Source organism: Pan paniscus, chromosome 6 (genome assembly GCF_029289425.2).
Source record: "Pan paniscus chromosome 6, NHGRI_mPanPan1-v2.0_pri, whole genome shotgun sequence".
Classification (NCBI taxonomy): Eukaryota; Metazoa; Chordata; class Mammalia; order Primates; family Hominidae; genus Pan; species Pan paniscus.
Genome location: NC_073255.2, coordinates 112,542,535 through 112,567,845, shown reverse-complemented (window position 1 = coordinate 112,567,845; position 25,311 = coordinate 112,542,535). Strand labels below are relative to the sequence as shown.

The 25,311-nt window shown below is 38.2% G+C and overlaps 1 non-coding gene across 1 annotated transcript; it reads right to left on the bottom strand.

Moving 5' to 3' along the window:
• Positions 1–17,552: 17,552 nt before the first annotated feature.
• On the bottom strand, positions 17,553–17,655 carry LOC112440652 (U6 spliceosomal RNA). Its single transcript, XR_003028661.1, has one exon. It is a non-coding gene; the product is annotated as a U6 spliceosomal RNA (small nuclear RNA).
• Positions 17,656–25,311: the final 7,656 nt, after the last annotated feature.

Below are 25,311 nucleotides of genomic sequence, written 5' to 3'. Positions count from 1 at the left end.
CCTTTATCATTTCTTCCTTTAGCATTTCTGGTATTGGTGAAATCCCTCAGGTTTTAGCTTTTGTTTGGGAAAGTCTTTCTCCTTCATGGTTTTGTTTTTCTTGTTACTGTTTTCTTTTTTTATGCAATGGCATGCTCCTGGCTCAATGCAATCTCTGCCTCATGGGTTCAAGTGATTCTCATGCCTCATCCTCCCAAGTAGTTGGAATTACAGGTGTGTGCCACCACACTCAGCTAATTTTTGTATTTTTAGTAGAAACAGTGTTTCACAATGTTGGGCGGGCTGTTCTCAAACTCCTGGCCTAAATTGATCCACCTGCCTTGGCCTCCCAATGTGCTGGGATTACAGGTGTGAGCCACTGCACCCAGCCTCTCCTTCATGTTTGAAAGATATTTTTGCCAGACATATTATTTTAGGATAAAAGATTTATTCCTTCAGCACTTTAAATATAACATGCCACTCTCTCCTGGCCTGTAAGGTTTCCACTGAAAAGTCTACAGCCAGACATAGTGGAGCAATTCCATTATATGTTACTTGTTTTTGTTTTTGTTTTTATCTTGCTGCTTCTAGGATCATTTCTTTATCCTTGATATTTGGAAGTTTGATTGTTACATGTCCTGAGGTAGTCTTATTTGAGTTAACCCTGTTTGGTGTTCTACAATCTTCTTGTACTTAAATATTGATATCTTTCTGTAGGTTTGGAAAGCTCTGTGTTATCTCTTTGAATACAATTTCTACCCCAGTCTCTCTCTCTACCTTTTCATGCTGGGGATAGGCCCCCAAATCTGGCCATAAACTGGCCCCAAAACTGGCCATAAACAAAATCTCTGCAGTGCTGTGACATGTTTTGATGGGCCATGATGCCCATGCTGAAGGTTGTGGGTTTACCAGAATGAGGACAAGGAACACCTGGCCCACCCAGGGTAGAAAACCACTTAAAGGCATTCCTGAACCACAAACAATAGCATGAGCAATCTGTGCCTTAAGGACATGTTCCTGCTGCAGATAACTAGCCAGAGCCCATCTCTTTGTTTCACCCCATCCCTTTGTTTCCCGTAAGGAATACTTTTAGTTAATCTATAATCTATAGAAACAATGTTTATCACTGGCTTGTTGTCAATAAATTTGTGGATAAATCTCTGTTTGGGGCTCTCAGCTCTGAAGGCTATGAGTCCCCTGATTTCCCACTCCACATACTGTATTTGTGTGTGTGTCTTTAATTCCTCTAGTGCCGCTGAGTTAGGGTCTCCCCAGCCGAGCTGGTCTCAGCAAGTGGTGCCTATACAGAGGCTCGAACCCAGGTTGAAGGGTCACCAGAGCAATGGTTGGAAAATGTGGAATGAAGCTGGAGGACACCCGAGTTCTCTTAAGGAATCCCCATGGTGAGTAAGAAGGGGAGCTTGGAAGCATCAGGGTAACAATGGAACAAGTGTGGGCTCTGGTTCATTCCACCTTGGAACCTTTACATACTAATGATGAGGAGGAAGGAAAGTATAATGAAGTAACAGAAGAGGTGACAGAGCAGGTTTGTTTGCCAGCTAAAGCTAAAGCAGCAAAGGAGGGAGAGGTTTGTCCCTACTCTTCTGCACCCCCTCATTATTTTGAAGAAAAAGAGTAGCCTGACCCTCCAGATCTTTCTTTTCCAGAGGACACTGGGCAAAAAGTAGTTGCCCCAGTGACTGTTTGAGCAGTGCCTCGAGTGACCACTCTCAGTTCTATTCAGGCAGGAATCCAGCAAGCTAGACGTGAAGGTGATATAGAGGCTTGGCAGTCCTGTTTAGGATACACCCCCCAAGATCAACAGGGAAATATTATAGCTACATTTGGGCCTTTTCCTTTTAAATTACTCAAAGAATTTAAAAAGCTATTAATCAATATGGACCATTTTCTCCTTTTGTAATGGGACTGTTAAAGAATGTTGCTGTTTCCAGTCAGATGATTCCTACTGACTGGGACACTCTTACATGAGCTTGTCTGACTCCTGCTCAGTTCTGATAATTTAAAACTTGGTGGGCAGATGAAGCTTCCATTCAGGCTGCTCACAATGCCCAGGCCCAACCTCAATTTAATATAACTACAGACCAACTTTTGGGGGTCGGCAGCTGGGCTGGCTTAGATGCACAAGTGGTTATGCAGGATGATGCCATAGAACAGCTTAGAGGGGTGTGCATTAGAGCTTGGGGAAAAAATCACTTCAGGTGGAGAACAATACCCTTCCTTTAGTGCTGTAAAACAGGGACCAAAAGAACCATACACAGGTTTTATAGCTCGGTTACAGGAGTCTCTTAAAAAGGTGATTGCAGATTCAGCTGCTTAGGATATAGTGTTGCGGTTATTAGCTTTCAACAATGCTAATCCCAAGTGCCAGGCTGCTCTGTGACCTATTAGAGGGAAAGCACATTTAGTTGATTATATCAAGGCCTGTGTTGGTATTGGAGGTAATCTGCATAAGGCTACTCTGCTAGCCCAGGCAATGGCAGGACTGAGAGTGGGTAAAGGAAATACTCCATTTCCTGGAGCTTATTTTAACTGTCGGAAGCATGGTCATACTAAAAAAGAATGTAGAAAAAATCAGCAAGTCAGGCCACCAGAAGAGGAAAAAGGAAAACTGCTGAGCCTGAAATATGTCCAAAATATAAAAAAGGAAAACATTGGGCCAATCAGTGTCACTCTAAATTTGATAAAGATGGGAACCCAATTTCAGGAAACGCCATGAGGGGGCTGTCCCAGGCCCCATTCCAAACTGGATCATTTCTGGCTCAGGCCATTCCCTCACCCCTGTACAATGTCTGTCCCCTGTCACAGCTGGTAGTGCCACAGTAGATTTATGCTGCACAAAAGCTGTGAGCCTTCTGCCTGGGTAACCCCTGCAAAAAGTTCCAACAGTGGTCTCTGGACCCTTGCTGGGGGGATGATAGGATTACTCCTAGGTAGATCTAGTTTAAATTTAAAAGGAGTGCAAGTACATACAGGAGTCATTGATTCAGATTACAATGGGGAAATTCAAATTGTTATATCTACTCCTGTTCCCTGGAAAGCAGAGCCAGGAGAGCGCATAGCACAACTCCTGATTGTGCCGTATGTGGAAATGGAGAAAAGGGAAATTAAATGAACAGGAGGATTTGGAAGCATAAATAAGGCAAAGCAGCTTATTGGGTGAATCAGATTACTGATAAACGTCCTACCTGTGAAATAACTATTCAGGGAAAGAAATTTAAAAGTTTGGTAGATACAGAAGCAGACATTTCAATCATTTCTCTACAGCACTGGCCATCCATGTGGCCAATTCAACCTGCTCAATTTAACATAGTTGGAGTTGGTAAAGCCCCTAAAGTATATCAAAGTAGTTATGTTTTGCATCGTGAAGGATCCGATGGACAACCTGGGACTATTCAACCAATTGTAACTTCTGTACCTATAAATTTATGGGGGAGAGATTTATTACAACAATGGGGAGCACAAGTTCTAATTCCAGAACAATTATATAGCCCTCATAGTCAACATATGATGCATGAAATGGGGTATGTCCATGGTATGGGACTAGGAAAAAATTTGCAAGGTTTGAAGGAACTGCTTCAAGTGGAAAGACAAAAGTTCCCACTGAGATTTAGGATATTGTTTTTGATGGTGGCCATTGTTAAGCCTCCAGAACCTATACCTTTAAAATGGTTAACAGATAAGCCAATTTGGATAGAACAATGGCCACTGAGTAAAGAGAAACTGGAGGCTTTAGAGGACTTAGTTACTGAACAATTAGAAAAAGAACACATAACTCCAACATTTTCCCTTTGGAATTCTCCAGTTTTCATAATTAAGAAAAAATCAGGTAAATGGAGAATGTTAACTGACTTAAGAACCATTAATTCAGTTATACAACCTATGGGGACATTGCAGCCAGCACTGCCTTCTCCTGCTATGATTCCAAAAAATTGGCCTTTAATAGTCATAAATTTAAAAGAGTGTTTCTTTACTATCCCCTTAGCTGAGCAAGACTGTGAATGGTTTGCATTTACAATTCCTGTGGTAAACAACCTGCAACCTGCTAAGCGTTTTCACTGGGAAGTGTTGCCACAAGGCATGTTAAACAGCCCAACAATTTGCCAGATGTATGTAGGGCAAGCAATTGAACCTCCTTGTAAAAAATTTTCACGGTGTTACATTATTCATTATATGGATGATATATTTTGTGCTGTCCCCACTCGAGACATATTACTCCAATGTTATGATCACTTGCAAAATTTGATTTCTTGCACTGGTTTAATTATAGCTCCTGACAAAATTCAGACTACTACTCCTTAATCCTACTTGGGGACCTTAGTAAATGACACTACCATTGTGCCACAGAAAGTAACCATATGTAGGGATCAATTGAAAACATTAAATGACTTTCAAAAATTACTAGGGGACATTAATTGGATATGACCTGCTCTAGGCATTCCTACCTATGCCATGAGTAATCTATTTTCTCTTCTTAGAGGAGATCCTAGTCTCACTAGCCCTTGGCAATTAACAAAAGAAGCTGAGGCAGAGTTACAGCTGACTGAAAAGCAAGTCCACAAAGCTCAAATAAACAGAATAGATCCAGAGAAGACTGTAGATTTGCTAATTTTTTCAACTCAGCATTTACCTACTGGTGTTATTGTTCAAGAGCAAGATCTTGTAGAGTGGCTTTTTCTTCCACATACTAATTCACAGACTCTAACTCCGTATTTGGATCAAATCGCTACTATGATAGGAAATGGGAGAACTTGGATTGTTAAATTACATGGATATGATCCTGGAAAAATTATTGTCCCTCTCACAAAGGCACAAATACAGCAAGCTTTTATAAATAGTCTTACTTGGCAAACCCATTTAGCTGACTTTGTGAGTATTCTTGATAATCATTTTCCTAAAACAAAACTGTTTCAATTTTTGAAATTGACAATTGGATTCTCCCTAAAATCACTAAATTTAAACCAATTGAAGGCACTGCGAATGTTTTTACAGATGGGTCTAGCAATGGTAAAGCTTCTTATTCTGGCTCAAAAGGTAAAGTTCTTCAGACACCCTATACTTCAGTGAAAAAGGAGAGCTTGTAGCTGTAATTAAGGTATTCACTGTTTTTAATATGCCTATTAATGTGATTTCTGATTCTTCATACGTGGTTCATTCCACACAATTAATTGAAAATGCTCAGTTACGATTTCATGCAGATGAACAACTGATGACTTTATTTACCTAATTGCAAGCAGCAGTCAGGAGTAGAATGCACCCTTTTTACATCACTCACATTAGGGCTCATACACCTCTTCCAGGACCTTTGACTGCAGGGAATCAAATGGCTGATTGCCTAGTTGCTACTGCAATATATAATGCTAGACACTTTCACAATTTAACCCATGTTAATTCCTCTGGTCTCAAATGCAGTTACAGCATTACCTGGAAAAAAGCTAAAGCTACTATCCAGTGATGCCCAACTTGCCAAATGGTACATTACTCATCTTTTACAGGAGGAGTTAATCCTCGAGGACTGGTACCTAATTCTCTTTGCCAAATGGATGTCACACATGTTCCCTCATTTGGGAGACTAGCTTATGTACATGCATGTGAGGACACCTTTTCTCACTTTGTCTGGGCTACATGCCAATCAGGAGAGTCTTCTGCCTGTGTTAAATGTCACCTTTTGCAGTGTTTTGTGGTGACGGGCATTTCAGCTTCTATTAAATGAGATAATGCCCCAGGCTATACTAGCCAAGCTCTAGATTCATTTTTCTCTATATGGAACATTAAACACATTACTGGTATCCCATATAATTCTCAAGGACAAGCCACTGTAGAACAAATGAATCTCTCCTTAAAACAGCAATTGCAAAAGCAGAAAGGGGGAAACAGGGACTATGGAACACCCTATATGTAATTGAATCTAGCATTATTGACCTTAAATTTTTTGAGGCTGCCTAAAGGCCAGATGCTATCAGCAGCTGAACAGCATCTACAGAAACCAGCTGCAAAGACAGAAGCAGAACAACTGGTTTGGTGGAGAGATCCAATAACAAAAAGTTGGGAAATAGGTAAAATAATAACTTGGGGTAGAGGTTTTGCTTGTGTTTCACCAGGCCAAAACCGGCAGCCAATTTGGATACCGTCAAGACACCTGAAACCTTATCATGAGCCAGATGCCAAAGAAGAGATTCCAGGAGGATCCCAAGGACCCCCTGGTTGCAGCCATGTTGAGACTGATGCTGAGGAGGACTGCAGCTGTCACAAGAAACACCCATTGAACACAGCCACCTACCTGGGGACAGATCAAGAAGCTGTTGCAGATGGCAGAAGAAAACCTGAGGAAAGCGGGACAACCAGTCACAATAAGTAATTTAATGATAGCTGTGATAGCGGTGATCACCATTGCCATGAGTATTCCTTCAACAAGGGCTGACACAGAGTGTAATTATACTTATTGGGCATATTTATCAATCTTGGCTGGCAATAATGCCCGGATGTAATCACTCTATGACACAGTTACACATGCTTTCTGATCTCATTTTACCATAATAAATCTGCTCCTATAATTGAGGCATACTGCCCTCAAAGCCTATTTGTAAACAGAATTGGACCTGGCCAGAAATGATGAATGTATTTTTTTTGGAAGATTGCATTGCAGAACAGGCAGAGGTGTTGCACAATGATTCCTATGGAATCATTATTGATTGGTCCCCTAAGGGGATGTTTAGCTTAAATTCCACTCTCAGTCTGCATACCATGGCCACACTATGTTCAGCTGGTCTGAACAAAATGGTCAGATGGTAGAAATAGTAAGAAATATGGTAAGAGTTCCTATTATCTGGAAACATGACGGTATAGTGGCACCTCAACCTCAAATGATATGGCCCGCTGTAGGAGCTAAACATAAGGCTTTGTGGAAATTATTAATGACTCTTAATAAGATCAAAATTTGGGAAAGAATCAAAAAGCATCTAGAAGGACACTCTACAAACTTGTCTTTGGATATTCCAAATTTAAAGAACAAATATTAAAAGCATCCCAGGCACACCTGACCTTAATGCCAGGAACTGGAGTGCTTGAAGGAGATGCAGACAGATTAGCAGCTAGTAACCCATTAAAACAGATAAAAACACTTGGAGGCTCTGTGATTTCAGTGATGATTGTGTTATTAATCTGTGTTGTCTTTGTGTAGTCTGCAGATGTGGATCCCAACTCCTGTTAGTAGCTCACTGTGATAAAGCTGCCTTTGCTTTTACTGCCCTGCAAAAACAAGAAGGGGAACATGCTGGGGATAGACCCCCAAATCTGGCCATAAACTGGCCCCAAAACTGGCCATAAACAAAATTTCTGCAGTGCTGTGACATGTTTGTGATGGCCATGACACCCATGCTGAAAGTTGTGGGTTTACCGGAATGAGGGCAAGGAACACCTGGCCCACCCAGGGCGGAAAACCGCTTAAAGGCATTCCTGAACCACAAACAGTAGCATGAGCAATCTGTGCCTTAAGGACATAATTCCTGCTGCAGATAGCTAGCCAGAGCCCATCCCTTTGTTTCGGCCCATCCCTTTGTTTCCCGTAAGGAATACTTTTAGTTAATCTATAACCTATAGAAACAATGTTTATCACTGGCTTGCTGTCAATAAATATGTGGGTAAATCTCTGTTCGGGGTTCTCAGCTCTGAAGACTGTGAGTCCCCTGATTTCCCACTCCACCCACTATATTTGTGTGTATGTCTTCAATTCCTCTAGCGCCGCTGGGTTAGGGTCTCCCTGACTGAGCTGTTCTTGGCATCTTCATTAAGGCCAATAACTCTTAGATTTGCCCTTTTGAGACTATTTTCTAAATCTTGTGGCATTCTTTTAAATTCTTTTTTCTTTTATCTCCTCTGTGTATTTTCAAATAGCCTATCTTCAAGCTCACTATTTCTTCTGCTTGATCAATTCTGCCATTGCAAGTCTCTGATGCATTCTTCAGTTTAAGAGTGATTTAATTTTACAATGAACACTGTCTTCTTACTAATTTTATCAATATGTGAAAATTTTTAGCAAAATATTTTTGTTAGTAAAAGTTTAATTTTTCATGATTTAAATGTTTAAGTTTTCTTACCTTTGTTTCATGAGTCCAGTAATTCATTTTTGTTTCCACAGATTTTTTTTAGATAAAAATTGTTTAACTAAAAATGTAATGAGAGATATCTTTTGAAATACCTTAATATTTTGAATTCTTATTATCTAGACCAACATGTCAAAAGTGCCAAAGTGGAGAAATGATTATTTAAACCTAAATTACGAATCCAATTTGACTTGTCCAAGTTTTCACCTTAATTATGTGGATTTGAATTCTTATATAAAAGTTCTTTTGAACTAAATTTCACAAGAAAGTAATTTTTAATAGACTATCATATATAACATTAAAATTTAGTTATCTTTTCTGTACAGAAATCTACAAGATAACATGAATTTTGTAGTGTCTAGGATCTAATCGAATAGTAAAGAGCAAGGTAAAACACAAGTAAATATGCTAGTTTAATTTTCTAAAAGAAATATCATAGATATGTATTAAATAATGATAGAGTATGACATTGAAAGGACAGACTACATTCTCTGTAGTAAATAAATAAAATCATCCAAGTTTTAAATGTTTTTTCACAAACTGTGACCACAACATGCTTGTTCTTAATTTGATATCATTGCATAGATGCTGATAGTGTCCTTGCCTTACTTTCACTGTTTATACAGTAAACTTCTATGCATCCTTCAAATTTTACCTACAGCTGTTAACAAAGATAAATATCCATAGTGATCTTGGCAATACTCAAGGTACAAAAATAACATAATCAAGAACATTGAGATATCCAATTTTCTTTCGTATGTTTGTTCATGTCCCAGATGAAAACAAATAACATGTCTCCTATCCAGAGATTTACTAACTGTATTAATACTTTATAGAAACAAACTTTTTGCTTTGTTACTTTTCTCTATTTGTCATTTTCAATTTTATTGATTTCTGTTCTTATCTTTATAGTTTATTTCTTTTGATTTCCTATATATTTAAGTTTTGCTTTTAGGTTTCTAAGGTAGAAAGTTAGATCCATGTTGTTAAATGTTTTGTGTATAATATGAACATTTAAAACTATAGATTCTTCTCTAACCATTGCTATGGTTCCATGCTGCATATTTTGATATAAAGAATTTTCATTATTTTTCAGTTCAAAATATTTCAGATTTCATGATCTTTTCTGTTTTCTGTTTCTATTTTATAGTTTTTCTTTAACCCTACAATGATTGCAATGGTTTATTTAGAAGAGTATTAATATCCAAATACTTGAGGATTTTCTAGATTTTATTATTTTCCATCTTTAATCAACCATTTTTTCACATGTAATCAACCATTTAGAGGTATAATCTTTGTACCAAAAAAACTGTGCTCAATTTGTATATACAACTTTAAACAGATACACAACTCTTGTAACAGAACTGCCAGTCAAGATACTGAATATCATCATCTCCCAAATTTCCTCATGGTCCTTTGCAGTTCATCATGCTCTCCACCATAGACAGTTTAAAATAATTTTAAAAATATACTATGTAAACAATAGTCAAAAGAAATTTGTAGTGGCTATAATATATAATGTAGACCTCAAAAAATAATATCTGAGATAAGGAGAGATATAGGAAGATGACAATGAACATGGAACATTGTCCAAATAGTAGACCATATCATGGGTCATATAAAAAATTTCAGGGGACAGGGACAAGGTGGCCAACTAGAAGCGGCAGCGATCAGAGGCTCCCATTGAAAAGATCCAAAACAGTGTGCGAATCCTGCACCAGCAACCAAGGTATCCTGGTTCTGTCATTAGGACTGAATAGATGGCTGGTGGGTGTGACTCACAGAGAGGAAGGAAGAGTAGTAGTGTGGTGCTGCAGCTCACTTGAGAGCCGCACAGGGCAGGGAGCCCCCGCCCCCAGCTAAGGGAAGTGGTGAGTGAGCATGCTACCCAGCCTGGGAAACCATGCTTTTTCCATGGAACTGTGCAATGCATGGGTCGGAAGATCTCACTTGTGAGCCTATGCCACCGGTGCCTTGGGTTCCAACCATGGAGCTGTGCAGATTCTCAAGAGCTACTCAGTTGGAATCAGCCTAAGCCTGTGGAGTTCACAGGGAGAGGGGTAGCCATCACCACTGCTGTAGCTACCTGCTGTCTAAGCTGTCTGAGCTCCTTGGGGGAGGGGCGGCAGCCAACACTGCAGCTGCAGGGCCTCCCTGCAGGAACTCCAACTCCATCCAGGGGGTCAAAGACAGAACTCTGCTCTCCCTGGGTCTGAACCCCTAGGGAGAGGGGTGGCCATTGTCTCCATGGACCAGCAGACTTAATCTTTCCTCCTGCCAGCTCTGAGGAATCCAGGCAGCCCAGACAAGTGGGTTTTCCCCCAGTGCAGCACACCCCCTCCACCAAAGGACGGTCAAAATGCTGTCCTTTAAATGTCCTCCCATTAAATGGGTCCTGTTCCCCATGCCACCCAACTGGGTGAGACCCCCCAAAAGGAGTTGTCAGACATCCCATATGGGAGCATTCTTACTGGCATCAGATTGGTGCCCCTTGAGGTCAGAGATCCCAGAGGAAGGAGCAGGCATCCATCTTTGCTGTTCTCCAGCCTCCTCGAGTGACATCTCTAGGCGCAAGAGTGAACTAAATTAATAGGGACTGAAGCAAACCTCTAGCACACCACAGCAGTCCTACAGAAGAGGGACCTGACTATTGAAAGAAAAACAAAGAGAAAGCAACAACAACAGCATCAACAAGAAAAGTCCCAACGAAAACCTCAACCAAGGATCAGCAGCCTCAAAGATTGAAACTAGACAAACTCATGAAGATGAAAAAAAAATCAACAAAAAAACACTGAAAAACCAAAAGGCCAGAGTGCCTCTTCTCCTCCAAATGATCACAACACCTCTCCAGCAAGGGCACAGAACTGGATGGAAGATAAGATGACAAATTGACAGAAGTAGGCTTCAGAAGGTAGTTAATAACAAACTTCACTGAAGTAAAGGAGCATATTCTAACCCAACACAAAGAAGCTAAGAACCTTGATAAAAGGTTAGAGGAGCTGCTAACTAGAATAACCAGTTTGGAGAGGAACATAAATGCAGCACAAGAACTTTGTAAAGCATACACAAGTATCAATAACCAAATTGATTGAGTGGAAGAAAGAATATCAGAGATAGAAGACTACCTTGCTGAAATAAGGCAGGCAGACAAGATTAGAGAAAAAGAATGAAAAGGAATGAACAAAACCTCCGAGAAATATGGAACTATGTAAAAAACTGAACCTACGACTGATTGGAGTACCTGAAAGAGACAGGGAAATGGAACCAAGTTGGAAAACACACTTCAGAATATTATCCAAAAGAACTTCCCCAGCGTAGCAACACAGGCCAACATTCAAATTCAGGAAATACAGAGAACCCCACTAAGATACTCCATGAGAAGATCAACCCCAAGACACATAATCTTCAGATTCTCCAAGGCTGAAATGGAGGAAAAACTGTTAAGGGCAGCCAGAGAGAAAGGCCAGGTCACCTACAAAGGGAAGTCCATCAGGCTAGAAGCAGATCTCTCGGCAGAAACCCTACAATCCAGAAGAGAGTGGAGGTCAATGTTCAACATTCTTAAAGAATTTTCAAACCAGAATTTCATATCCAGCCAAACTAAACTTCATAAGTGAAGGAGAAATAAAATCCTTTTCAGACAAGCAAATGCTGAGGGAATTTGTCACCACCAGGCCTGCCTTGTAAGAGTTCCTGAAGGAAGCACTAAATATGTAAAGGAAAAATTGGTACCAGCCACTGCAAAACACTCGAAATATAAAGACCAATGACACTATGAAGAAATGGCATTACCTAGTGTGCAAAATACCCAGCTAGCATCATCATGACAGGATCAAATTCACACATAACAGTATTAACCTTAAATGTAAATGGGCTATTAAAAGACATGGACTGGCAAATTGGATAAAGAGTCAAGACTCATTGGTGTGCTGTATTGAAGAGACTCATCTCATGTGCAAAGACACACATAGGCTCAAAATAAAGAGATGAAGGAAAATTTACCAAGCAAATGGAAAACGGAAAAAAGCAGGGTTGCAGTCCTAGTCTCTGACAAAACAGACTTTAAACCAACAAAGATCAAAAAAGACAAAGAAGGGCATTACATAATGGTAAAGGGTTCAATTCTTCAGGAAGAGCTAACTATTCTACATATATATTCACCCAATACAATAGCACCCTGATTCATAAAATAAGTTCTTAGAGATCTACAAAGAGACTTAGACTCCCATACAATAATCGTGGGAGACTTTAACACTCCACTGTCAATATTAGACAGATTAACAAGACAGAAAATTAAAAAGGATATTCAGGACTTGAACTCAGCTCTGCATCAAGTGGACCTAATAGATATCTACAGAACTCTCCACCCCAAAACAACAGAATATACATTCTTCTCAGTGCCACATGGCACTTACTCTAAAATCGACTGCATAATTGGAAGTAAAACACCCCTCAGCAAATACAAAAGAACTGAAATAATATGAAATAGTCTGTCAGACCACAGTGCAATCAATTTGGAACACAGGATTAAAAAACTCACTCAGAATCACACAACTGCATGGAAATTAAACAAGCTGCCCCTGAATGACTCTTAGGTAAATAATGAAATTAAGGCAGAAATCAAGAAGTTCTTTGAAACCAATGAGAACAAAAGACAACGTACCAGAATCTCTGGGATGCAGCTAAAGCAGTGTTAAGATGGAAATTTATAGCACTAAAATGCCCACATCAGAAAGCTAGAAAGATCTCAAATTGACACCCTAACATCACAATTAAAAGAACTAGAGAAGCAAGAGCAAACAAATCCAAAAGCTAGCAGAAGACAAGAAATAACTAAGACCAGAGCATAATTGAAGGAGATAGAGACACACACACACACAAAAACCCTACAAAAAAATCAATGAATCCAGGAACCAGTTTTTTGAATCAAATAATAAAATAGATCATTAGCTAGACTAATAAAGAAAAAAAGAGAATCAAATAGATACAATAAAAAATGCTAAAGAGGACATCACCACTGGCCCCATGGAAATACAAACTACTATCAGAGAATAGCATAAACAATTCTGTGCAAATATACTAGAAAATCTACATGAAATGGATACATTCCTGGACACATACACCCTCCCAATACTAAACCAGAAAGAAGTCAATTCCCTGAATAGACCAATAACAAGTTCTGAAATGTAGGCAGTGATAAATAGCCTACCAAGAAAAAAGCCCAGGACCAGATGGATTCACAGCCAGATTCTACCAGAGGTACAAAGAGGAGTTGGTACCATTCCTTCAGAAACTATTCCAAACAATTGAAGACGAGGAACTCCTCCCTAACTCATTTTACCAGGCCAGCATCATCCTGATACCAAAGCCTAGCAGAGACACTACAAAAAAGGAAAACTGCAGGCCAATACCCCAATGAACATAGATGTAAAAATCCTCAATAAAATACCAGCAAACCGAATCCAGCAGCATATTAAAAAGCTTATCCACCACAATCAAGTTGGCTTCATCCCTGGGATGCAAGGCTGGTTCAACACATGGAAATCAATAAACGTAATCCATCACATAAACAAAACCAATGACAACCCACATCATTATGTCAATAGATGCAGAAAAAGCCTTTGATAAAATTCAACAATTTTTCATGTTAAAAACTCTCAATAAACTAGGTATTGATGAAACATGTCTCAAAATAATAAGAGCTATTTATGACAAACCCACAGCCAATATCATATTGAATGTGCAAAATGAAAGCATTCCCTTTGGAAACAGGCACAAGACAAGGATGCCCTCTCTTACCACTCCTATTCAACATAGTCTTAGAAGTTGTGGCCAGGGCAATTAGGTAAGAGAAAGAAATAAAGGGTATTCAAATAAGAAGAGAGGAATTCAAATTGTCTCTGTTTGCAGATGACATGATTGTATATTTAGAAAACCCCATCGTCTCAGCCCAAAATCTCCTTAAGCTGATAAGCAACTTCAGCAAAGTCTCAGGATAAAAAAATCAATGCGCAAAAATCACAAGCATTCCTATACACCAATAATAGACAAACAGAGAGCCAAATCATGAGCAAACTCCCATTCACAATTGCTACAAAGAGAATAAAATAACTAGGAATACAGCTAACAAGGGATGTGAAGGACCTCTTCAAGGAGAACTACAAACCACTGCTCAAAGAAATAAGAGAGGACACAAACAAATGGAAAAACACCCCATCCTCATGGATAGGAAGAATCAATATCATGAACATGGTCATACTGCCCAATGAAATTTATAGATTCAATGCTATTCCCATCAAGCTACCATTGACATTCTTCACAGAATTAGAAAAACTACTTTAGATTTCATATGGAACCAAAAAAGAGCCTGCATAGCCAAGACAGTCCTAAGCAAAATGAACAAAGCTGGCAGCATCAGCTACCTTACTTCAAACTATACAAGACTACAGTAACCAAAACAGCATGGTACTGGTACCAAAACAGACATATAGATCAATGGAATGGAATAGAGACCTCAGAAATAACACCACACATCTACAACCATCTGATCTTTGACAAACCTCACAAAAACAAGCAATGGGGAAAGGATTCCCTGTTTAATAAATGGTGTTGGGAAAACTGGGTATCCATATGCAGAAAACTGACACTGAACCCCTTCCTTACATCTTAAACAAAAATTAACTCAAGATGGATTAAAGACTTAAACGTAAGACCTAAAACCATAAAAACCCTAGAAGAAACCCTAGGCAATACCATTCAGGACATAGGCATGGGCAAAGATTTTATGATGAAATCCTCAAAAGTAATTGCAACAAAAGCTAAAATTGACACATGGGATCTAATTAAACTAAAGAGTTTCTGCACAGCAAAAGAAACTATCATCAGAGAGTACAGGCAACATACAGAATGGGAAAAAAGTTTGCAATCTACCCATCCGACAAAGGACTACGATATAATATCCAGAATTTACAAGGAATTTAAACATATTTACAAGAAAAAAACAACCTCATCAAAAAGTGGGCAAAGGGTATGAACAGACATTTTTCAAAAGAAGGCATTTATCCAGCCAACAAACGTATTTTAAAAAAAGGTCAACATTACTGATCATTAGAGAAATGCAAATCAAAACGACAATAAAATACCATCTCATGCCAGTCAGAATGACAATTATTAAATAGTCAAGAAACAGAGCTGGCGAGGCTGTGGAGAAATAAGAACAACTTTTTACGTTGTTGGTGGGAATGTAAATTAATGTAATAAAAATTAATCAACCATTGTGGAAGACGGTGTGGCGATCCCTCAAGGATCTAGAACCAGAAGTACCATTTGACCCAGCAATCCCATTACTGGGTATATACCCAAAGGAATATAAACCATTCTATTATAAAGACACATGCACACATTTTTTTTTAATCTTCCCCAATTTAAGTCTTTTAATTTAGAAGTAAACTTTAATGTTGAAAATGCAAACTTGAGGAGGGCAGAAAGATCACACACTAGACTGCCACTTCACACCTGTAGAGTTGCACTGGGGTGGGACAAAGGCGCTCCTCACTTCTCAGATGGTGCTACAGCCTGGCAGAGGTGCTCCTCACTTTCCAGAAGGTTCCAGGGAGAGAAGGTTAGCACACATAAGATTATTGCAGCACTATTCACAATAGCAAAGACATTGAACCAAATGCCCATCAATGAATCAATGATAGACTTGATAAAGAAAATGTGGTACGTATACACCATGGAATGCTATGCAGCCATAAAAACGAATGAGATCATGTCCTTTGCAGGGACATGGATAAACCTGGAAGCCATCATCCTCAGCAAACTAACACAGGAACTGAAAACCAAACACCACATGTTCTCACTCATAAGTGGGATTTGAACAATGAGAACACGTGGACACCGGGAGGGAATAACACATACTGCTGGGCGGGGCCTGTCGGTGGGGGGAAAGAGGACGGAGAGCATCAGGACAAATAGCTAATGCACATGGGGCTTAAAAGCCAGGTAACAGGTTGATAGGTGCAGCAAACCATCTTGGCACACGTATACCTAGTATACCTATGTAACAAACCTGCACGTTCTGCACATGTATCCTGGAACATAAAGTAAAAAAAAAGAAAAAGAAAAATTCAATAAATTAAGGAAAAATAAAATCATACAAATAGAGAAAGAAGCAACCCTTGACAACCAGAGGGCCGCCAGATATGGTTTTCAAGTAAAAACAGAATAGTGTGTCAATTTGTTCCAGAATATTAAAGATTATAGTGAGGGATAAAACTTGAGTGTACATAGCAAGTTGTATAAGGTTTGAGAAAAATGAATTTTATTTACCATACTTTATAATATCTTAGTCTAGGAAAAAAGATGAAATATATTAAAATTTGGAGGAAGTTTGCTTAATTTTAATGGGTTTATTTATAAAGATATTTTAATATCCTTTACTGCAAAAGACTACATTAATGCAATCCTGGAATTTTATTTTCTCCCTGTTAAAACATAAATTGATCTTGAAATATTTAATCTGCTTTTAACAAAGGGAATAAGATTATTTTTTACCATCTGTGTAATCTACAGAGTTAGCAGGAATTCTGTATATCACCAGAATAATTTCCTGAAATTTGTGCTGATTTTATTTTGTTATCAATTTTTTTAAAGTTCATCATTTCAGGAGAACTAAAGTTTCTTATAATTGTGTTACTTTCATCTTTTATAAAATATTGTTACTTTATGTATAATTAAGCTATAATCAGTCATTGCTCACAGGCAACTGTGATACTGTATCAATCAAATGACCAGATCTTTTCTGATAATTCTGTTTCTTCAAGATCAGATTCTAAACACAGAAAAAAAAAAAGAATAGATTGTCTTTTTGTTTTTTCATTGTGGTAAAATATACAAAACATAAAATTTGCCACTTTAACCATTTTTAAATGTGCAGTTCTGTGGCATTAAGTACATTCACATGTTTGTGCACCTGTCACTACCATCCATCTCCAGAACTTTTTCATCTTCCAGAACTGAAACTCCATACTTATTAAACAATAGCTCCCATTCATCTCTCCCAACAGCCCTGGCATCCACCATTCTACTTGCTGTTTTATACATTTTATTATTCTAGATAGCTTATATAAGTGCAATCATACAGTATTTGTCTTTTTGTGATGAGTCTTACTTAGCATACTACACAAAAGCTTTCCATGTTGAATGTAGTCTAATCTATCTACTTTTTTTGTTGTCTGTGCTTTTGATGTCATATCCAAGGAGTCATTGCCAAATCTGATGTCATAAATCTTTCCTCCTATGTTTTCCTCTAAGAGTTTTATAGTTTTAGATTTTGCTGCTTGGAGCTTTGATTCACTTTAAGTTAATGTTTATATATGGTATAATGTAAGAGTCCAACTTTATTCTTCCGCATGTGGATATCCAGTTGAAATAGATAACCATTTGTCGAAAAAAAAAATAGAATGCTTCGCAAATTTGTGTGTCATACTTGTGCAGGGATCATGCTAATCTTCTCTATATTGTTTTAATTTTAGTACACTTGCTGCTGAAGCAAACTCGAAGATGTTTTCTAAAATTACAATTATCTTTTAGATTGCCCAGGGACCCCCCTGGAAAATGCAGAAATCACAACAATTTCTATATTTACTACATAAAAAGAGAGATGCTAGAAGTATTTTAGATTGCTTTGATATACCTCTGTTTCTGAATTCTGAAATATTTCTGAAGAATTGTCAAAATAAAAGCATAATTTTGGACAGATAAAATGTTATTCATATAAAAATTTCTGAAATTGTACATTTTGCAAAATAGGTTGACAGGTTCAAGAGATTTGTTAATGACTTCATTTGTCCATAATGTGATTTTAATCCAAGGAAAAGCATTGAAGAAATTCTTATGAATTGGTTATGTATTGTACCCCCATGGAAAAGTTTACTTGCCTTTTGATATTGTTAGTTACTGGAATAAATCAATCTCATTCATTTAGTCATAGTATTATGCAGGCAGTTCTGCTTTGTTCATGATTGTAATACAAAAACTGGTATTCACCAGATCCAGAAGCTACACTATTAAATAGTTCTTCAAGGAAAAAACTTGAGAAAAACATAATACATACATAAAAACATAAAAACACACAATGAGAAAAACAATAATACATCATCCAAGTACTGGAAAACAAGCACTGTACTCCTAAGAAATATTTTATTTATGGAAAGATCTTCAAAATAGCCTAAAAATACAAACCAGTTAAGTTTTTAAAGCATATGCTAAAATTGCAAGGTTATGAAAGGCGTTTTGGTCTTTTTGATGCATAACATTTAGTTATGTATTAATAAGTATTTTTAACATGCATCCAGTCCCCAAAGAAAACATATTTCATTTTAAATATTATTTTTGACAAAGCAGTTTTTGTCTTACACAATTTAAAGTAAATCAAGTGGCATTTTTTCTGAATAGAAAGACACCTAAATTTATTTTGTTATAAAATAACATAATATTTTATATTATTCATATCTTTACACAGACATATATTTTATGTCTAAAAATATACATATATAAATACATATATTTATAATATGAATATAAAAATTTATGTAATATATTTTATATGAATTATATTGTTACATAAATGATAAATATACACATATTTCTATTTATATAAATTTACATATTTATATTTATAATATAAATATATAGGACATTTATATAAATATAAATGTGTATTTATATTATAGTATTTATATAGTACATATAAATATATGTAAATGTTATATATTTAAAAGTGATCAGTGACCCCATATTAATATTTAAAACTATTTTAGGTAAATGTTATTTGTATTCTTTATTGATATGCTAATATAAAATAAAATATTTTGCTTAAATTCAATTTTTTATTATCTACCATAGAAAACAGGCAAAATGGTTTTTAAAAACTTGAAGGAGACTTGATAAGCCAAATAGATTGGAAAGTCTTAGGTGGTGTAATTATGTAATGTTTATGGATAATTTTCTTTTCATTTTATTGCCCGTTTCACCATGTGCTGGATAATTTTCTTAATGAAAGCTAATAATAGGTTTATGTTATTTAAAGAGAAACTCCAACAATTTTTGTAATAAAATAACTATCAATAAAAAGAGGACATTTTGTAAACATATATAGATGAATTCTAATTGTGTCCAGGCATTCATAAAAGTTCATATCTGTGGCAAAATATCATTTTAAAAGTATTGAACGAAGCTGCTTCAGAAAAACCTGAATTTTAAAATTTTTGTTTCAGAAGAGTATTTTTATATCTTATTCATTTTACAATGCATATCAAACTGATATTCTTAACACTGTTTACCTTATTGTCATTCGGCAGCAGAAAATGGAAACATATATAGCCTTTGTAGTTTCAACTTAAGTAGGGGCAGGATAGCCTCTCTTTTTCTCCAGCCTTTGGTCCTCATGAATTCAAATGTTTTGTTAATGACAAATTCAGTATGCCTGAGGCTTTCAAGAATGTTAGTCTTCCTATTTTTATACTTAGGCAGTACTGCATGGCTTCTGAGCCTTTCCAAGTGTATTGTTTTTAATAATTTGTATGTACAATCAAAGAAACTTCAGGAAACAAGGTTGTTTGAGGATATTTTCTGTATTTCTTGGGTAATTGCTGAGCATCCCTCCAGCTTCAGAATGTACTGTGGAAACCTCGTGTTTATCCACCTGCCCCTGCATGTGACCTCTAGATTCCAAAGAGTGGATTGAGGTGTCATTCTGCGGTCCAAGAGTTTACACAAGGCATATTTTAATTTGGTATATTCTCTATCTTAAATTAGTATATTCAGATCATGTTTAAGAATTTTGAGCTAGAGTTTATGCTATTTTTATGATACCACAAGAATATACATGGACATTAAGTTTAGTAATTACCAGAAGAAATGTTTGCAGAACAACAACAAAACAACTTTGGGCAACGATCATTCTTGAAGTTAATGTCGCTGATGCCACCTTCCCCACCCCCTGCTACAACCAATCAAATCTAATCCTGTTATTAAGTTTACAGATTTTTTAAAAAACCCTAAGTTGATTACTGTTAATTTAAATATTCCAATAGTTTTTACTTTAAGTGATGAACAAATGGTATCATCCAGCAATGCCTAAAAAATGGAGGAGATGTTACTAGGCTTCAAGCCACTGCAAAGCCAGTTGAATTTTGGGTGCTAAAGCAATGATATTATTGTGGAAGTAAGGAATGTGCATATTGCACTAACGTGTTTTATCAGAGAAAGAAATACAATGAAACTGTATTTCAGAAACATTTTTAGAAGAGTAACCTTCCTAGAGCCCTGGTATCTTCTATTTTCAATTCAGCTGTTCCCATTATTGACAATAACTGTTATAATCCTGATCCTAAACCTGGGAGTTCATGAATTTATTCATCACTTACATACAAGTTAGATTGTTGCTGTACTCCTGATGAGATAATGAGGGCCAAGATAAGGCAAAAGGAACAGAAAAGATAAGTTTAAAATATATTTAAGGTAGGATGTATACAATATGGGTACTGCTTGGAATAAAAAAAGAAAAGTAGATTTGGAAGCTTAAAATAGGGTATAATTGTGACTGACATACAAATACAAAATGAATACCTGTCAATGATTTTATTTAACTCATTAACTAATGAGGGACCCATAAATGTTACAATTGATCCAAATGAGTGTTAAAGAATATGCGCATATATAAGCAATAAGTATGTTGGAATTTATTTACAAATTGGTGTAAAATGGTCTTATTCCATGGGAAGTAGAGAGAAATCAGTTTAATTTCCCTAAGACAAAATTAATTTGTGTGATTCTGTAGAGTAATTACTTGCATTGCTATCAGTTACTTACAACTTACAAGAATTATAAAATAACTCAAAGATGAGGAAAAATACAGAGAACCTATAGATCAGATGACAGTAATAATGTGCTTAGACAACTGCCTAGTTTTCCACTGAAGACACCCAGTAATCCTTCTGGTTCATTACAAAGAAGAGAAGACATGAGCTTAATTAAAAAAAAAATTTAAGTGTTCTCAGAGATTTTTAGAATAAATACTGATAAATGTTCTTTATATTTGATGTCTGATAATTCTTTTTTTTTTTCCAGAAAAGACTGAGAACAAGGCTCATAGAGTCTTAAGAGTGTTTATGGATCTAATTCTACTAGATAGGACACAGTAAAACATGGGTAACAACATGGACTCTCAAGTCAGACTGCAGAAATTGCAATTCTGACTTCCTTACTAACTAGTAATTGACTTTGGCAAGTTAATTTACTTTCTTTGTAACTCAGTTTCTACATTGCTAAAATGAGAAAAACAACAGCATTTAATTTACAAAACTGTTGAGAGGATTTCATGAGATAATAAATGCCATGTACCTGACATACAGTAAGACTCACTGAATGCTTTCTAGTATACCTTGAGAGAAAGGCTATTAATATTGCAAATCTTCTTATAAAGAATATATTTTGATGGAAGCTTTAAGTCAATGATCCTTTTTCTGATTACAGCATTGCCCAGCTGTCTGTAATTTTCAGTCGCAAACATCCTCAGTCCCATCACTTTCAAAGCAATCTTACAAGCAGCAACAAGGTTCATTACCAAGAGAAATGGCAGTGAAGAGATGCAGAAGATGCACCCCAAAATATGTCATTTTGGCATATTGATTATTTTGAGCTGAAGACAATTAAGAAGAAACAGACATAAGAAAAACTCTCTTCCCTCCCTCATTTGATTAAAAGCAGAATGTAAATTTGTAAATGTGCCTCTCTCTCCTCTCCACCAGGAAGGACAGAGGTAATTACTGGAGACAGCTCTAGACCCTTATCAGCCTGGAGACTGCACTAGAGGAATCCATGTAACAAATCTTATTAATTAGCCCTTATCTTTCATTCATCCCCCCATATATTTGCCTTCCCATAATTTGCTGCCCTAGAAACTCAAAGTCCTTTTCCTTCATCTTGTCACATCTCTAAAATTTATTGTTTAAAATTTATTAAGATGCTATGTAAGCCCGAATGCTAACCATCCCTTTGAGTGCTCTTCTGTGTACGCATACTGTACATGTTAACAAACTTCTGTTTGTTCTTCTCTTATTAATGTGTCTTTTGTCAGTTTAATTTACAGGGCCCCAGCCAATGATTCTAAGAGGGGTAGAGAAAAGAAAAGAAAACTTTCTCCCCTACAAAAGGAGCAGCCGTTGCTCAATTTTAGCCATGACAGTTTCATCTTTCATCATCACCATACACCCTCTTGGCATCTTAAGTCCCACAACCTTCACCTTGTCAGCAGGGAGTGTTATCCAGATAGATCCATCCTCCGACACTGTGGTACCAAAGGTATTTCTTGATTTCTTCCCTCTAGCTAGTATTTCATTTAATATTTCATTTAAGCAGGCATCTGCAATTCCTTTTACAATTGCAATGAAAGCCCTCAACAATCTCAACTATGTTTGAAAAAATACTTGGAGAACTTAGGTCAAATTATTAACTAAAATTAACTCCGGATAGTGGGTTTATGGTTTTTTTTTAATTTGAGCAAGCTTTTATTAGTTTTTATCAGTTAGTTCTTTTGTTTGCTTCTGTTTTTAAGGAGAATTTAAAATTCTACCTGAAATCAGTAAACTAACGTCAGAAAAAATTTAATGAGAAAAGAGTGTTTTTCAGGAAGAACTGATTATCTCTGGCTAATTTTCTTTCTGCTTGTTAGACTTTATAAGTAAGTTATTTTGTTAAACCTTGATTTCAGTAAAAATTTCCTATAGTCAGTGGAGCGATGTAAAACAGTCTGGAGCAGTGATTTAGAATCTCAAATGTTCTGACGTGTCAAATTGAAGCCATGCTTGAAAAATCCATGTTACAGCTATTATGTTATTATTCAATGCTGCTCTTTGCCCTGGAAGGAAGACATGCATTCCTCACAATCTTAGGAGCCTGGAGAGCTGGCTATAACACCTTCGAAGATTACATTTAATTAATTAATTAATTAATTAATGAGACAGAGTCTCGCTCTGTCACCCAGGCTGGAGTGCAGTGGCGCGATCTCAGTTCACTGCAACCTCCGCCTCTCAGGTTCAAATGATTCTCCTGCCTCATCCTCCCGAGTAGCTGGGACTACAGCTACACCATGCCAGCTAATTTTTTTGTATTTTTAGTAGAGATGGGGTTTTACCATGTTAGCCAGGCTGGTCTTGAACTCCTGACCTCAGATGATCTGCCTTACTCGGCCTCCCAAAGTGCTGGTGTGTCCGGAATTGATGGGTTCTTGGTCTCACTGACTTCAAGAATGAAGCTGCGGACCCTCGCGGTGAGTGTTACAGCTCTTAAGGTGGCGCGTCTGGAGTTTGTTCCTTCTGACGTTCGGATGTGTTTGGAGTTTCTTCCTTCTGGTGGGCTCGTGGTCTCGCTGGCTCAGGAGTGAAGCTGCAGACCTTCACGGTGAGTGTTACAGCTCTTAAGGCGGCGCGTCTGGAGTTGTTCATTCCTCCCGGTGGGCTCGTGGTCTGGCTGGCTTCAGGAGTGAAGCTGCAGACCTTGGCGGTGAGTGTTACAGCTCATAAAAGCAGTGTGGAACCAAAGAGTGAGCAGTAACAAGATTTATTGCAAACAGCGAAAGAACAAAGCTTCCACAGTGTGGAAGGAGACCCGAGAGCGTTGCCACTGCTTGCTCGGGCAGCCTGCGTTTATTCTCTTATCTGGCCCCACACACATCCTGCTGATTGGTAGAGCCCAGTGGTCTGTTTTGACAGGGTGCTGATTGGTGCGTTTACAATCCCTGAGCTAGACACAAAGGTTCTGCACGTCCCCACCAGATTAGCTAGATACAGAATGTGGACACAAAGGTTCTCCAAGGCCCCACCAGAGTAGCTAGATACAGAGTGTCGATTGGTGCATTCACAAACCCTGAGCTAGACACAGGGTGCTGATTGGTGTGTTTACAAACCTTGAGCTAGATACAGAGTGCCGATTGGTGTATTTACAATCCCTGGGCTAGACATGAAGGTTCTCCACGTCCCCACCAGACTCAGGAGCCCAGCTGGCTTCACCCAGTGGATCCCGCACCGGGGCTGCAGGTGGAGCTGCCTGCCAGTCCCGTGCCGTGCACCCGCACACCTCAGCCCTTGGGTGGTTGATGGGACTGGGCGCCGTGGAGCAGGGGGTGGCGCTCATCAGGGAGGCTTGGGCCGCACAGGAGCCCATGGAGGGGGTGGGAGGCTCAGGCATGGCGGGCTGCAGGTCCCGATCCCTGACCGGCAGGAAGGCAGCTAAGGCCCGGTGAGAAATTGAGCGCAGCGCTGGTGGGCTGGCACTGCTGGGCGACCCAGTACACCCTCCGCAGCCGCTGGCCCGGGTGCTAAGCCCCTCATTGCCCGGGGCGGCAGGGCCAGCCGGCTGCTCCGAGTGCGAGGCCGCCAAGCCCACGCCCACCCGGAACTCCAGCTGGCCCGCAAGCGCCGCGCGCAGCCCGGGTTCCCACTGGCGCCTCTCCCTCCACACCTCCCTGCAAGCTGAGGGAGCCGGCTCCGGCCTTGGCCAGCCCAGAAAGGGGCTCCCACAGTGCAGCAGTGGGCTGAAGGGCTCCTCAAGCGCCACCAAAGTGGGAGCCCAGGCAGAGGAGGCCCCGAGAGTGAGCGAGGGCTGTGAGGACTGCCGGCACACTGTCACCTCTTACTGGGATTACAGGCGTGAGCCACCGGGCCTGGCCGAGGATTACATTTTAATGAGGTAGACCAGGAATACAAAAAAGTCTTTCAGCTTTTCCTGTGCCTTTACATATCTTACTGAAAGAGTGCTCAGAAATTATAATTTGGGTGTGTTAGGACTTCATTCTGTTAGGGATTCTAAAAAGTAATATATGATATGTAAAATGTATGTAATCTATGGGAGTTGTTCATTTCTTTTTGTTGAATTTTAAGTATTTGTTACATATCTTAGATAATATTTCTTTCCAGGTGGGTGTTTTGAAAATATTTTTCTTCTGGTCTGTGCCTTCTCCTCTTATTAGAATGAGAACCAATATCTTTTACAGAGTTTTTCTTTGTTTTTAAATTTCAATGAAGAACAGCATATTATTGCTCTATTTGAGAACATCTAGATTTTTTTCCTGTTTTCTTTTAGTTTCATTGTTTTGTGTTTACATTTAAGTCTGATACATTTTGAGATAATTTTTCTTTTTTTTGAGACG